Raw genomic sequence first — 14,725 nt, forward strand, 5'->3', positions numbered from 1 at the left:
AGAGTTCAGGCCCCATGACCAGACCAAAAAAAAAAAAAAAAATTCAGCTAGGAACTGATAGCTCCTGCCTGTAATCCAAGCTACTCAAAAGGCTGGGATCTGAAGATGGAGGTTCAAAGCCAGCCTGGGCAGGGAAATTGGTGAGACTCTTATCTCCAATGAATCACTAGAAAACCAGAAATGGTGCTGTGGCTCAAGTGGTAGAGTGCTTGCCTTGAGCTGAAGAGCTGAGGGACAGTGCCCAGGCCCAGAGTTCAAGCCCCATAACCTCTGCCCCCCACCCCCACCGTCAAATGCATTGTTTTTCTTCCCCCAAATAACAGCACCATTCGCCTTACCACTTTCCCAGTTTAAGTCACTCTTGTTCGAAGGCTAGTGGTGGTTGGGAGGACACAGAAGCTGTGCTAGTTTCTGTGTGGTACTGTGCAACCTGGTCTGCACACATCTTTCGCTCTCACCTTCGGAAAGGAGAGAGGAGGAAAAGTGTGCCCTTCAAGGTGTGTGCAAGAGAAATCCCATTGCCAGCTGTTTTCAGGCAAAGGAAGGTGGAAGGGAACAAAAACAAGGCAAAGAAACAAAGGATGCTACTGATTTCTCAGTTCTGTGTTTGGCTGGGTCTGCCAGGCAAGCCAAGGCAGAGCTGGGCCTGTCTGTCTGTCCATCAGCAGATCCTTGCTGGTGGACAGATGCCCTGCACTGACCTGGAAGACAGGCCAGGTTTACTTCAGGTCCTGCCCTTTGCCTCTTGCAAAATGTCTTACCTGCGATGGATTGTAGGTGACTGAACACCACACCACTCTCTCTTCAATCTTTCTAAACTCTTTTTTTTTCCTGTCAGTTGTGGGGCTTGAATTCAGGGCCTGGGCCCTGTCTCTGAGCTCTTTTGCTCAAAGCTAGCACTGTAACACGGAGCCACAGCTCCACTTCCAGTTTTTTGAGTGGCTAAGTAGAGCTAAGAGTCTTATAGGGACTTTTCTGCCTAGTTGGTTTCATCTTCAGAGCTCAGCCTCCTGAGTAGCCTAGGATGACAGGTGTGAGCCACTGGTGCCCAATTAGACTCTTTTTTCTTTTTTGTGAATATGTGTGCCAGTTCTGGGGCTTGAACTCAGGGATTTGTACTCTCTTGGCCTTTTCATTCAAGGCTGGCACTCTATTTGAACCACTTTTGACGCTTTTGAAATCGATAGTTTTATTGTTCTTATAAAGGTGATGTACGGAGGGTTACTGCTTTCTAAGTCAGGCAATGAGTGCATTTCCCTTTGGACAGTGTCACCCTTTCCTTTGCTTTCTGTTTCCCCCTTCTGTCCCTGCCTACCATGAGCACAGTTAATTTCCCACAGTCAGCTCTCTTTTCTTGCTAGTACTGGTGCTTGAACCGGGGACCTTGACCTCACTTGGCTTGCTTACAGAGCTGGATGGAGCTCTAACCCAGTGAGCATGTGTCCACCCACTTGATGGTGTTAACTCTGACAAAGATCGAGAAACAACTTTGACTTACACACAAAACTTGATTTAGACACGAACTCTATTACTGCCCAATACCAGCTATGTTGACTAGGTTGGCCTCAGATTCTGGGGTTCATGCAATCCTCCTGCCTCAGTCTCCCTGAGTGGCTGGAACTTCAGGCACAAACTACTGGCTTTATCATTGTCCTCACTATTATTACTATCATACTCTTCAGTTCAGCTTCTGTGAGTTTCTGTTCCCTCTTCCCTTCCCCCCTCCCTCCCTCCAGGCTGGCCTCAGACTCCTCCTCTGCGGTCCACATCCCCAGGGCAGGCACCACAGCTGTCTGCTTACATCCAGTGCACATTTTCGGTGAGTGTCAGAGAGCTAGAGCTGAGAGCTGCATCTCTTCTCTGGAGAAATGAGTCAGCATCCAGGTGGAACAAGGAGCTCCTTCCCCTCCCCCTGCAGATGGGGTGAGGCACCTGGGGCAGGCTCCGGAGAAAGCTGCCTAATCCCAGCTGGAGGATAGGGGCTCTTCTCTGGAACTCAAGCACAATTTAGGGCAGTCAGAGAAATCAAATGATCCTAAATTATCTACAGCCAGTGCCAGAAGTGCCACTCCTGTTTTTCTGTGTATGTAGTACTGAGGAACCTGGGGTTTCATGCATGTGAGATAAGCACTCTACCACTGAGCCACCTTCCCAGTCCAAGGATAATTTTTAAAAAAAGAAAAACTAAAATGGAGCTCCAGGCCGGAGCTCATGCTCGTCATCCTAACTACTCAGGAGGCTGAGATCTGAGGATCATAGTTTGAAGCCAGCTCAGACAGGAAAGTCCATGAGACTCTGATCTCTAGTTAAGAGCAAAAAGTCAGAGGTGGAAGTGTGGCTCCCGTGATAGAGTGCCTCCTTGGAGCAGAGAAAAACAAGTAGGAGAATGAGGCTGAGTTCCAGCTTTAGAAGAAAAAATGAAGCTCTGGACTCCCAGCATGTGGGAGGCCTTGGAGAGAGTCAGAAGCTGCAGCACTCCCTAAGCCAGGGTCACTCCACAGCACCTCCAGAGCCCACGGGAAAGATTCCTGGTCTGCAGAAGGCCACACAGCTGGTGAAAAGCAGGGCTGGCGCATGACGGCCATACCCATCTCCAGCAGCAGTGGAATCTCGTTATAACATGACTTCTACTTGCTGCTGGGCGTGAAGGAATGAGATGTCATGCATAAATTGGTCTGTTTAGATTCCAGCACAGGATTGGGGGCTGGGCTTCCAAGGAAAGGATCCTACACTAAAACCTCCCAGCACAGAACCACAAATCAAATGAACAACTCGAGTGTGAAAAGGAGTAAATCCCAGGATCTAAGCTGCCAAAACGAACTCCTAAATTCCTCTTCTCAGAGTGGCATTGATAAAGATTCACTCTACTCATAACCAGACGTATAGAATTGTAACCTCTTTGGACAACCACTTAATAATAATTTTAAAAAGATTCACCTCCCAGACTTAAGTCTTCGATAATAACAACTTAATTTAAAAAATAAATGACATACCACAGGGTGCCGGTGGCTCACACCTGTCACTCTAGCTACTCAGGAGGATGAGATCTGAGGATCACAGTTTGAAGAGCCTGGGCACAAAAGCCTGTGAAACTCTTATCTCCAATTAGCCACCCAAAAGCTGAAAGTAGAGTTGTGGCTCAAGTGGTAGAATGTGAACCTTGAGCAATAAAGCTCAGGAATAGCATCCAGGCCCTGAGTTCAAGCCCCAGGACCAGCACACACTGACACATCATAATTCAAAATTCAAGAGGTGCAAAAGGCGTGACAGGAAAATTCACTTTTTCTGACTCTGCCTGCAGTCAGCCTAACCATGAGCATCCATAGGTGACCTTCACTCCCACAGACAGCTGCCTAGCACAAACTAGGTCTTGGGTTAAAAGAATTAAAATTTAGGGATAGAGAACAGTTTAAAAATATTGTTATAAATATTTGGCATTTATTCTTTAATTAATCAAGTATTTATGTAGTGGTGCTAGGGCTTGAATTCAGGGCCTTGTGCAGGCTAAACAAGCTCTCCCAGCCCGGTTGGGTAATGCTTTAAAATCACACCCATATTATATTTTCATCTAGAAAAAAAATGAGATACTGAAAATTGTCGTTTGGACATCTGTGACGATCCCTGGAAAGATGTTGGCACAGAGTTCACAGATGTGTTCCTGAACTGCCCACGTGGAACAGCTGGGGCAAGTTCATGAACTTCACAAATATTTGTTATATGTCTCCTGGGTTCCAGTTATGGAGCAAGCCACTGATGGGATGGAGCAGAGACCTGTGGAAGACATGACAAAGATCATGGCAGAATGACTGTGTGCGGGGGCGGGGGGGGGGGGGGAACAATCGCTGTGGACACCCAGTTAGCACAGGAGGAGGCAGGAGGGCAAAGCCTGCCCAGAGAATGCTGTGTCTAACCAAAGCCCTGAAGGATGAGCACTGTGTTAGGTGAAAATCCTACCAGGAAGGTCATGCGGTGTCTGGGCTGGCTGGCCCGGTGAACAAAGGGGAGGGGAGAAGTGAGGTGTTCAAGTACACAGACGTCCTGGGCACAGCAGTGGCCAGGTCCTATTTTTGGAAATGATTACTGGATAGGTAGATCAAAGAAATAAGTTTTCAGTGATCCAGTTAATCAAAATGCCTGGGAAGAACCCATTTTCCAATCTACAAATCTTATTCCAGATCCACTCACTTCTCCTTAGCACTTCCCTGAATTAATTCCCTTAATTAATTCCCTCCTCTGAGCCACTGCCTCCTCTAACCTGATTTTGTTTTCTTTGTTCCCTTCCTCCCTCTTTTCCTCCCTTCCCCCTCCCTCCCTCCCTCCCCCCCTTCCTTCCTTCCTTCCTTCCTTCCTTCCTTCCTTCCTTCCTTCCTTCCATTACAGAACGCTGCTTTGAACACAAGCTCTCAGGCTCTCATTTGGCTTTTTTTTTTTTGGCTCAAGGCTGGTGCTCTACCACTTCAGCTAACTTCTGTTTCCAGCCTTTTGCTGGCTAATTGGAGGTATGAGTCTCATGAACTTTCCTGCCCAGGCTGGCTTCAAACCTCGATCCTCAGAGTAGCTAGGATGACAGGCGTGAGCCACTGGTGCCCAGCTTATTTTAATTTTTCACTAGCAAAATTCATTCTCTCTACAGAAGCTAAAGTGATCTTAAACCCAAACCTTGCTATTAGAATTCTTTGCTCAAATCTTTCAGTGAAGCCAGGCACCAGGGCTGTAGCCTGGAACCCCATCTACATGGCAGGCTGAGGTCGAAACGTTACGATTTGAAACCAGCCTAGGCAGAAAAGCCCAGCTCTCTTCCTGACTATGCTGGGCCCAGAACTGTGTGCCCGTGCCCCGAACCACAGGGCACTGAGCTGGCCTCGAGGCAGCAAAGTCGGAAGGGCTCCATCTCAACAAATGGAACTTGCTAAAGCTTCAAAACAAAAGAGTCAATAATTTGTGTAGACAGAAATGTAATCTTCTAAATCTCTGATGACACAGAACTAGGGTTATGGTGTCGGGTTTCCAATTCAGAGAGAAAGTCCATAAACAACAAAATGGACAATGAATTGTGGTTTGCATATTTACAGACACATGTAAATACACTTATTATAGCTGGCGCCAGCAGCCGAAGGCAAGCCTGAAGCCAGCTTAGGCATACACATCCGAGAGAAACTCATAGCCAATTAACCAGTAAAAAGCTACAGCTGGAGGCAAGGCTCAAGTGGTAGAGCACATGATCCTCAGATCTCAGCCTCCTGAGTAGCTAGGATTGCAGGAGTGAGCCACCAGTGCCAAGCTCACTCTGATTTATTTGAGATATGGTCTTTCTTTCTGCCTGTGCCACTCTGGATCACAGTCCTCCTGTTTTACATTTCCACCATGGCTGGGGTGACAGGGCGCACCATCTTGATGGAGCAGAAAAAAGAAAAATAAGTACGGGAGGATTTTATTAAGCTCGATGTGAATCAATAATCTCATTTCAGAGATAAAACACCAAATGCAGTCTTTGGATACTGATAGCTGTGCTGTGCCCAGATTAAAGGATGTAAAATCATAGTGTACTTTCTGCCTTTCAGGTCAAATGTGGACTATTGCATTATTTTCTGGACATTACACTAAGGTCAAGAGTGAACAGGCCAGAACTGTGGCTCAATGGTAGAGTATTGGACCAACATGCACAGACCCTGAGTTCAATATTCAACACCACAGAACAAACAAGCAAGCAAGCAAAATCCCTAGTCCTTACGTCCAAAATAAATGAATTATATTTCTCATTATAAGTGAAATGGTGCCAGTCAGTGGTGGCTCACACCTGTAATCTTAGCTACTCAGGAGGCTGAGATCTGAGATCTGTAATTAGAAGCCAGCCTGGGCAGGAAAGCCCTTGAGACTCTTATCCCAATTAACCACCAAAAAGTCAGAAGTGGAGCTGTGACTCAAATGGTAGAGTGTCAGCCTTGAGAGAAATTGCCAAGTTAGAGCTCCAGGCCCTGAGCTCAAGCCCTGGTACTGACACATATGTGCATACACACACATATACACACAGACACTACCTGCTGGACATACACAAGTAGTAGATTCATAGCCAGTGTGAGATGGTTTGCATGGTTCTGATGAGGAGGACAGCTCCACACTCATCTTGTGTAGTTGGCAGGACTCCCTGGCAGAGGCCTCTCCCCTGTGTAACGCTGAGGATGTGCAGGCCCATGCATAACTCCACTCAACATGGAGAGAAAAATCAAAGGCAGGGGAGACTCACACCGAGCTTACATCAAGCCCTTTTTGTCTGGCTTCATCATCATCATCATCATCATCATCATCTGGGGTTTCCTCCAGAGAAAAATTCCTAACCTGGTAAAAATTCACAGTAATTACTCAGAAGAAAGGACAAAAAGCAAACAAACAAAGATGCATTGATACGGCTAGAGATTTAAAATAAACAAAAAACCCCAAACCCCATGAACATGGCGTTGGTGGGAGACAGGTTTGAAAGTCTATGGACGGCCCACATAAGTGCTTTTTGATGTTTGACTAATTATTATCTTATTTGTCTTCCTACTCTAGACACAACTACAGTTTATGAAGATGTTTAAAAAGATAAAAGAGAAGTTGTTGAAGGGTTTGGAGGTGATAAGAGCTCCTAGAATTTGTATTTATGGACATTAAGCATATAAGTTCCCATACATTCTTAGAGTAAACCATCTATTTGTTTTTCTTTTGTAAAAGAAACAAGTAGACTCTGCGTAGTGCTTTGTCTATGTCCGGAAGCTGCGGTGCAGGGATAATACAGCCAGTCCTGAGACTAGCCCGGAGCCCTTCACAGCGGCACGTTAGCCTTGAGCTCCAGTCAGCGGGTTTCAGTTCCATCTTGGACTGGTGTTTGGAGGTTATTTGGATTCAACCTGTCTGTCAAAACCAGATTCTCCTATTGTTCCCAGAAAGGCGTGGGATGTGTGTCCAGTCACCCCACGTGGAGATGGAAGTTACACTGTTTAACTTTAGTTTGATAGTTTGTGGAGTTGAAGTTGAAAGGAGGTGAGTTGACTGGCTACAGAGCAGGGTTGGGTCCTGGGACTCAAGGCCATCTTGAGTGGGCAATTCTTCATCTTACAACAGGCAATGTAAACAGATATAAAGATGTTGTTTTATCTCACAACACGTAGTATAAATAGACACATGCATGTTATGTGTTAGATCCATAGCTCATGTGAGACAATCGGTGTGATTCAAGTTCATGGAAAGGTCTTCGGGGCTCATCCTCAGAATTACTTGTTAGGGTTCATTGTTTATTTCAATGCTGTCCCTTAGCACCTAGTACAAACTGTGTGTGTGAGAGGGCGTCTTTATTTTTATTGAACTTCCTCTTGGTTGTAAGTTATACTTTCCCCTGAAATACTTCACTGTATAATAACTAAAAATTAATGCATTCTCTTCCTTTCTTATTTATGTTTGTGCCAATACTGGAGCTTGAATTCAAGACCTCAGTTTCTTATACCCTTCCTTGCTTGTGCTGGCTTCAAAATAAGATCCTTCTCAGTTCTCAACCTCCTGAGTAGCTAGGATTACAGGCATAAGCCATTACCACCTGGCAAAAAATTTCTAAAGAAAGAAGGGGAACTTTTTCCTTCTCCTCTCTCTTCCTCCTCCTCCTTCCTTCTTCTTCTTCTCCCTCCTTCCCCTTTCCCTCCTCCCCCCTCTTTTCCCTCTTCCTTCTTCTTTTTCCTCTCCTCCTTCTCCTTCTCTTTGTTCTTCCTCCACCTCCTCCTCCTTCCCAGTCCTGGGGCTCGAACTCAGGGTCTGGACACTGTCCTTGAGCTTTTTTGTTGTTGGTTGTGGTGGTAGTGGTTGTGAGGCTTGAACTCTGGGCCTGAGCACTGTCTCGTCTCTTACCTCTTCAGCTCACGGTGAGCACTCTACTACTTGAACTACAGCACCACTTCCGGTTTTCTGAGTGTTTATTGGAGATAAGAGTTTCACGGACTTTCCTGCCCTGGCTGGCTTTGAACTGCGATCCTCAGATCTCAGCCTCCTGAGTAGCTAGGATTTCAGGTGTGAGCCACAGGCGCCCAGCTGTTCTTGAGCTTTTATGCTCAAGGTTAGCTCTCTACTACTTGAGCTCCCTGCTTTTTTTGTTTTTGTTTTTGTTTTTTAGTGGTTATCTGGAGATAAAAATTTCACAGACTTTCCTGCCCAGGCTGGCTTTGAACTGAAATCCTTAGATCTCAGCATCCTGAGTAGCTGCGATTACAGTCATGAGCCACTGGTGCCTAGGTTCTCTTCTTTTTCTTGACAGTATAAACTCACAGGTTCATATTTTATTCAAATTCAACTATTAATTATAATAATCATAATGGATAATCTATTGCTGAGAGTACTTATAGTAATGTTCAATTTGTCTCTGATGTAGGAAGTGGCTGTTTTTTCAAGCCACTCATTTTACATGTCTCAACACTTTTTGAGCTTCCTAATTTTATGACCCAACAAGACACCCCAGGCTTATCATTTTATTCTTAGAAGCTGCTCTGAAGAAACCCTGGCTTCTTTAGCGGGGAATGAATAATATTTATAAGGTGCTAACTGGTACTGGGCTCTCATTGTACTAGGTCTTTCTGGAATGTAGGCTGCTCTACAACCACATACAAACACGATATGCTCAGACTGGGGTCCACTGGAGTCTCTAGGGCTCCCTGACTGAGAAGTCTACGCAACGACACCTGAACCTCTATGCTCAGCACCTCCCACATTCTAGTGGGTGCCTTCTTTCCTCTGGCTCACCTCAGGCCCATTCTCAGACAGCTTCAAGAGCCAGAATGAGCCTGGCTCCATTGCCCACACCTGTCATCCTCGCTACTCAGGAGACTGAGCTCTGAGGATCCAAGTTCAGAGCCAGATCTGGCAGAAAAGTCTTTACGACCCTTATCTCCAGTTGCCCAGCAAAAGGCTTGAAGTGGAGGTTTGCTCAAATGGTAGCACATCAGACTTGAAGAAGCCAAGCCAGAGCTTGAGACCACGAGTTTAAGGTACAGTTAAGGCGCGCACACAAACACACAAATACACACATACATATATACATATACATAGTACACATATACACACACATATACACACTCCAAACACATCACATTTGCTACTCTTTTGAATTATCCATGTTGCACTGAAGCAATATGTTACCACCCTGCGGACCAGTCCAAGGAGAAGAACTTCTTGATGATTCCAAGGATATGATCCAAAGAAAAGAAAGAAGTTCTTTTGGCAAGTGTGGTGGTACACGCCTGTAACCCTAGTCCTCTGTAGACTAGGGTAGAAAGAAGATCAGTTGAAGACTATCCAGAAAAAGAAAAAGAAAGAACCTCTTTAGAATTCTGGACCATGGTGGGAATGGGGAGCTGGGAGGCTTCAGTGTGAAGGCTGCCTAGAGCTGCATCCATTATCAAGATGTTCTTGTACAAATGACTTATGCACCACCAGTAGGATGTAGATGTTAAATCATCTTTTCATTGGTGCTGCTCTACACTTAATAAATCATTTCCAACTGAACACATCTGAAAGAGAACTGGCCAAGATTGAAAACGTAGTGCGTAACTTTAAGACTAAAGGGTGTGACATACTTGTGCTTAGAGTAGGCTAAGAAAGTCTGGGGATATGGCTCAAGTAACAGGATGCTTGAGAGGCACTGAGTTCAGTCTCTATTAAACCCTGAAAAGAACAAGGCTGAGAGGTGATAACATTGTCTCTAACACCCTTCCCTAGCTATTGAGCCAGCAACTGACAACCTCAGTGCATTTGAGCATTTATTACAAGGTGGATAGTTAACAAGATGCAAGTACTTGGGTTGAGATAAACATCTGATTATGTTAAAGATGTACATGCAGATTATCTGCAAGACAGAGTGTGTTCAGCCTTCAGTTTTATAAATGTTGGTAGATTGTTTCTTGTGGCTACAAAAATTGCTTCCCTTGTGTGTGTGTGCTTGAACTGGGGTTTGCACTCAGGGCTTCAAGCTCTCCCTTGGCTTTTTTGCCCAAGCTGGCACTATACCACTTGGGCCACATCTCCACTTCTGGCTTTTTGCTGGTTAACTGGAAATATGACTTAACTGCCAGGCTGGCTTCCAACTGCGATCTTCAGTTCTCAGCCTCCCAAGTAGCTAGGAATGCAGGTGTGAGCACCCATGCCTGGTTACAATCATCACAAAGGCCAGGCACCGGTGGCTCTTGCCTGTATTCCCAGCTACTCAGGAAGCTGAGATCTGAGGATCACTGTTCAAAGCCAGCTGGGGCAGGAAAGTCCGTGAAACTCCAATAAACCACTAGAAAACTGGAAGTGGCACCATAGCTCAAGCGTTAGAGCACTTGCCTTGAGCTGAAGAGCTGAAGGACAGCGCCCAGGCCCAGAGTTCAAGCCCCATGACTGACAAAAAAAAAAAAAAATCATCACAAGACCAATGCATCCAGGCAATCTAGTGACGGGGCACTGGGAAGGAGGCGAGGCTGACAGCGGGACGATGTGATGATGTGGTGATCTCCTGGGAAGCACTCAGAATGACCATACACTGATGGCTCTTTCTTCTCCCTACACAGAGTGAGGAGGTAGGGGCAGACAAATTCTACCCGTAATCACTTAAGTCCTATCTATTTGGTTTGCTTTAAAGTCAGGTAGGGGATATGACTTGTGATTTTATCAGTAAGATATCATGGTGTGTGAAAATTGGCTACTTGCTCTCCAGCAGTCTTCCTTTACCTAAGATCACCTTGTTGTTAAAAGAATTATGACACTAACTGGGCCCTGATGGCTCACACCTATAATTTAGCTACTCAGGAGGCTGAAATCTGAGGATTGAAGTTAGCTCAGGAAGAAAGATCTGTGAGACTCCTATCTCCAGTTAACCAGCAAAGACTGGAAGTGGAGCTGTGGCTCAAACAGTAAAGCACCAGACTCCAGTGAAAAGGCTAAGCTAGAGTGCAAAGCCTTGAGTTCAAGCACTGAGTATGGGCAGAACTTTTTTTTAATGAAACTACAGATAAATTCATCATGTTTTTCATATTTGACCAACTTCTGAACTTCCGATCTGAGAAGTAAAGGACCAGGGAGATAAAATATGTGAAATCTGAACTTATCAGATGAATGAGGACAAGTGATTTACTGCGTTGAATTTCATCAGCAAACTCATGGCATGTAATTACCTTTACACTCTAAAATTAGTAACTAATTTGTTCCTCTCCTAATTTAGAGGCTCATTAATGTAGGACTATGTAATTTTTTTAATATCTCTTAGAGCACAGGGTGGAAAGTGAGATTTGAATCATGGCATAAACTGGTTGTGGTGGAGTATATCTGTCATCCCAGCAATCAGGAGTCTGAGGCAGAAGGGTTGGGAATTTGTGGCCAGCCTGAGCTGCATCATGGCACCCTGTCTCAACAAAAACAAAAAGCCATATTCCACTTCCAAGTATTTCTATTGTTTCAGTCCAATGAACTTTTACCCACTTAAGATCTTTGAAAAGTTTGATAGAGAACAAGGTCTTCAATTTTTTAGATTATTTACTTACAGCTGAGCCTTTAAACAGGAGGTAGCTCTCAGTGGTCAATTCCAAATAGGTTAACTTTGGACTGAGAGATAAGAACCCTCCACTTTTCAAATAGATAGGTACATGTGGCCAAGCGCTTGATGTTATCAGCCCCCAGAGCTGTTTCCTCTCCCAGGGAGCACGGGAGACAGTGAGGGCGTGACTGTCACGGGAATCCTCTGTGAAAAATCCTAGAAAAATCTATCTGGCCTCACAACCAAGATTCTAGACACAAGCTGGTGCCAAATCTAGAAAGAACCTCACTGTGCCTGAAAACTTCCTGTCCAAGGCTGGCCTGCTGACCACCTGGCAGCCACGGTGTTTCGGGGACTCGCAGCCTCTCTCCTCCCAACGTTTTCCTACCCCTGTGGCATAATTCACCACAGTGACGATCTGGTATAGGTCATATAAGCTTAGAAATCCAATCTATTAACACATAGACATAGATTTGTCTGTCAAAGCTGACTCAAGCTTTCACAGGCTGGCATTCAAAACTGGAATACCAGTTACTCATGAAATTATGAATAGAACTAGAAAAAAATAGAAAGGTGGAGGGCCAAAGCATCCGTGTCCTGTGACAGCCCTTGGGGAGCTGGTTAAAATAGGTTGCTCGCTGAGCACAGAATCAGAAACAAGGGCATCTGTTTTGTTTCTGTTTGGAGCCAGTCTGCTTTATGTTATGAGTATTTATGGGTCACGATAGAAATCAAACTCATCCAACTCTGGAGCAGCAGTGTACTTCCTCTAGTCCTGGACAGCTGCGGGACCTCTCACCTGTGAGCTCCTCTCCTCTGTTCCAGGCTCAACAACCTGCTTCCGAATGACATTCTTTACTGAACGTAGCTTTGTGTTTTCTAACTTAAGCATAGTCTTGCTGGCCATTCTCCTTACTACACCTGCTAGTAACTACACGTTGATCTGTTATGCATTGAGTATATGGTTTTTTGCTTTGTATTTTTTTTTTCTTTTGTGGCAGTGCTGGGCTTTAAGTTAGGGCTTTACATTGACACTTGACTTTTTCACTCAATGCTGGCACTCAACCACTCGACTTCCAGCTTTTTGCTGGTTACTTGGAGATAAGAGTCTCACAGAGTTGCCTGCACAGGCAGGAAACCCTGCTTGGCTAGGGTTATAGTTGTGAGCAACCCAGGCCTGGCTGAACTTAAAGCTTTGACCTGAAAGGGCAACATCAATTCCAGGTCATCAGCAAGGAGTCCCATCGCTGAGCCCCACAGCAGCAGTAGGAGCCAGGACCCCTCTGGTGGAGCTGTTTCCTCATTTCTGAAGCCTTCAGAAACAGCCACTGTTGCCATTAGAGTTTTGCCTGTCCACTGGAAACCAAAGAATAACAAACGCTGTTTCTGAAGCTACTGAAGAGACTGCTTGGAGAAGAATTTGCATGGCCTGCAGGTGCGCTGGCTGCCGCAGCTCTAGGGGAGCCATGCTCACAGCACGAGTCAACTTTGTTCCTTGGCCCCATCTCAGATCCAGGCCTTCAACACAAAGCCTGTCCTCAGACTTGCAGTTTCTAGCTAGCCTGGGTCTCTCAGGAGAGAGATTAGAAGCCAGACCAGCAACAGCAGCCATGGCCTGAGGGAAGATTATTGCCCTGGGATCTGCAGACTCAAGGCCACCACAGAGCTAGAACCAAGAAGGGATGGCCCCTAGCAGTGTTTGTGGAATGATGCCATGCACAGCCAATCACCAGAAAGGACCAGTACAGGCAAACCTCTGTTCTCCCTGCTCTTCCAGGGCACAGGAGGAGGAGGAAGGTCCTGGAGAATTTTTCTAGTACTATCGGGCTGCCACATTGGGACAACACAATGAGAACTGAAGCCCCTAATTTTTGGGTCTTTGTTCTTACTCTCCTCCCTTCCTTCCTCTCCCTTCTCTTTTGCTTTTCTCTATTTACTTACATACTTATTCTGTGTGTGTGTGTGTGTGTGTGTGTGTGTGTGTGTGTGTGTGTGTGTGTGTGTGTGTGTGTGTGTGTGCTGGCACTGGGGCTTGAACTCAAGGCCTAGTGATCTTGCTTGGCTTTTCTGCTCAAGGCTGGTATTCTACCACTTGAGTTATGCCTGTGTTTCCAGCTTTTTGCTGGTTAATTGGACATAAGAGTCGCACAGATTTTTCTGCCTGGGCTGGCTTCAAACTGAAATCCTCAGATCTCAGCCTCCTGAGTGGCTAGGATGACAGGTGTGAGCCACAGGGATGCAACTTATTATTTTTTTCTCTTTTTGGGACAGTGTTTTCCTGTGTACTACCCAAGCTGGCTTTGATATTGCTATATAGTCCACAGTGGCCTTGAACTTCAGATTCTCCTGCCTACGCTTCCAGAGCTAGGATTGCAGGCAGGTATCAGCCACACCCAGTTATATCTTTCTACAAAATGGACACAGAACACTCAGATTCTGTTTTCCCCAGTTCTTTCCTTGGGCTGGCCCCTCGATACTGCTGCGGGAGAGCATGCAATCGAGGCAGTCAAATGGCACTGCTGACTTTTGACTGAAGATAACCATGTCATCTCTCCCTTTTCTAGGTTGACACGTGAAAACAGAGCTCCTACGGTGTACACAGGTTAACTGGACAGGAATGCTGTCCCTTTACCATGCCAGATTCTTGCAGAAGATTTGTTTTCCACCGTTCCCCACAGTGCCCTGCTCTTCCTTCCCCAAGTTCCCACCCATTGAGGTAGATTCCTGACCTTTCTCCGGTGTCTTTGGCGTGGTTCAACCCCCAGGCCTCTTCACTGTGGAGTCTAAAAAGCAGGGAGATGGCCAAAATAGGCAGTCAGGGCAGAACACCAGCATTCCTACTGCATCTGCTCAGTCTCAGCAGTTCTCATGTCAGGGAGCCACTCTGGGTCATGGGCTGGGGCCAGACAGAGCCTCCCTTCCTTGCAGACTGGGGAACCAGAGTGCCGCCAGAGCAAGGTCCTCAGAGGCTGTTTGTGGAGTGCTGAAAGCAAGTGATACCACTCTCGAAGGTGAGGTTTCCACAGGCCCCCTTCCACACGTCCTTCCTCAGAGCCAATGGGCATCAGATGACAGTGCGAGATCTTACAACCCACACTCCCTCTCTCTGGCTGTCATTGGATCTCCAGATTTTGCTGCACATGGTTGCTATGGGTGACTGCTGTTGTCACTGTTTTGAACATGTAGAGAACTGGTGTA

At 45.9% G+C, this 14,725-nt stretch overlaps 1 protein-coding gene across 1 annotated transcript in view; it reads right to left on the reverse strand.

The window, feature by feature from the left end:
• The window catches only part of Lrig2 (leucine rich repeats and immunoglobulin like domains 2), a 99,950-nt gene extending 85,676 nt beyond the window's left edge, over nucleotides 1–14,274 (reverse strand). Inside the window, exon 1 of the mRNA XM_070006476.1 lies at nucleotides 14,257–14,274. The gene's annotated coding sequence lies outside the window, so the exon portion shown is untranslated. The remainder of the gene's footprint in view (nucleotides 1–14,256) is intronic.
• Nucleotides 14,275–14,725: the final 451 nt, after the last annotated feature.

The sequence above is a fragment of the Dipodomys merriami genome, unplaced genomic scaffold (assembly GCF_024711535.1).
Source record: "Dipodomys merriami isolate MVZ:Mamm:240054 unplaced genomic scaffold, mDipMer1.0.p SCAF_7, whole genome shotgun sequence".
Classification (NCBI taxonomy): domain Eukaryota; kingdom Metazoa; phylum Chordata; class Mammalia; order Rodentia; family Heteromyidae; genus Dipodomys; species Dipodomys merriami.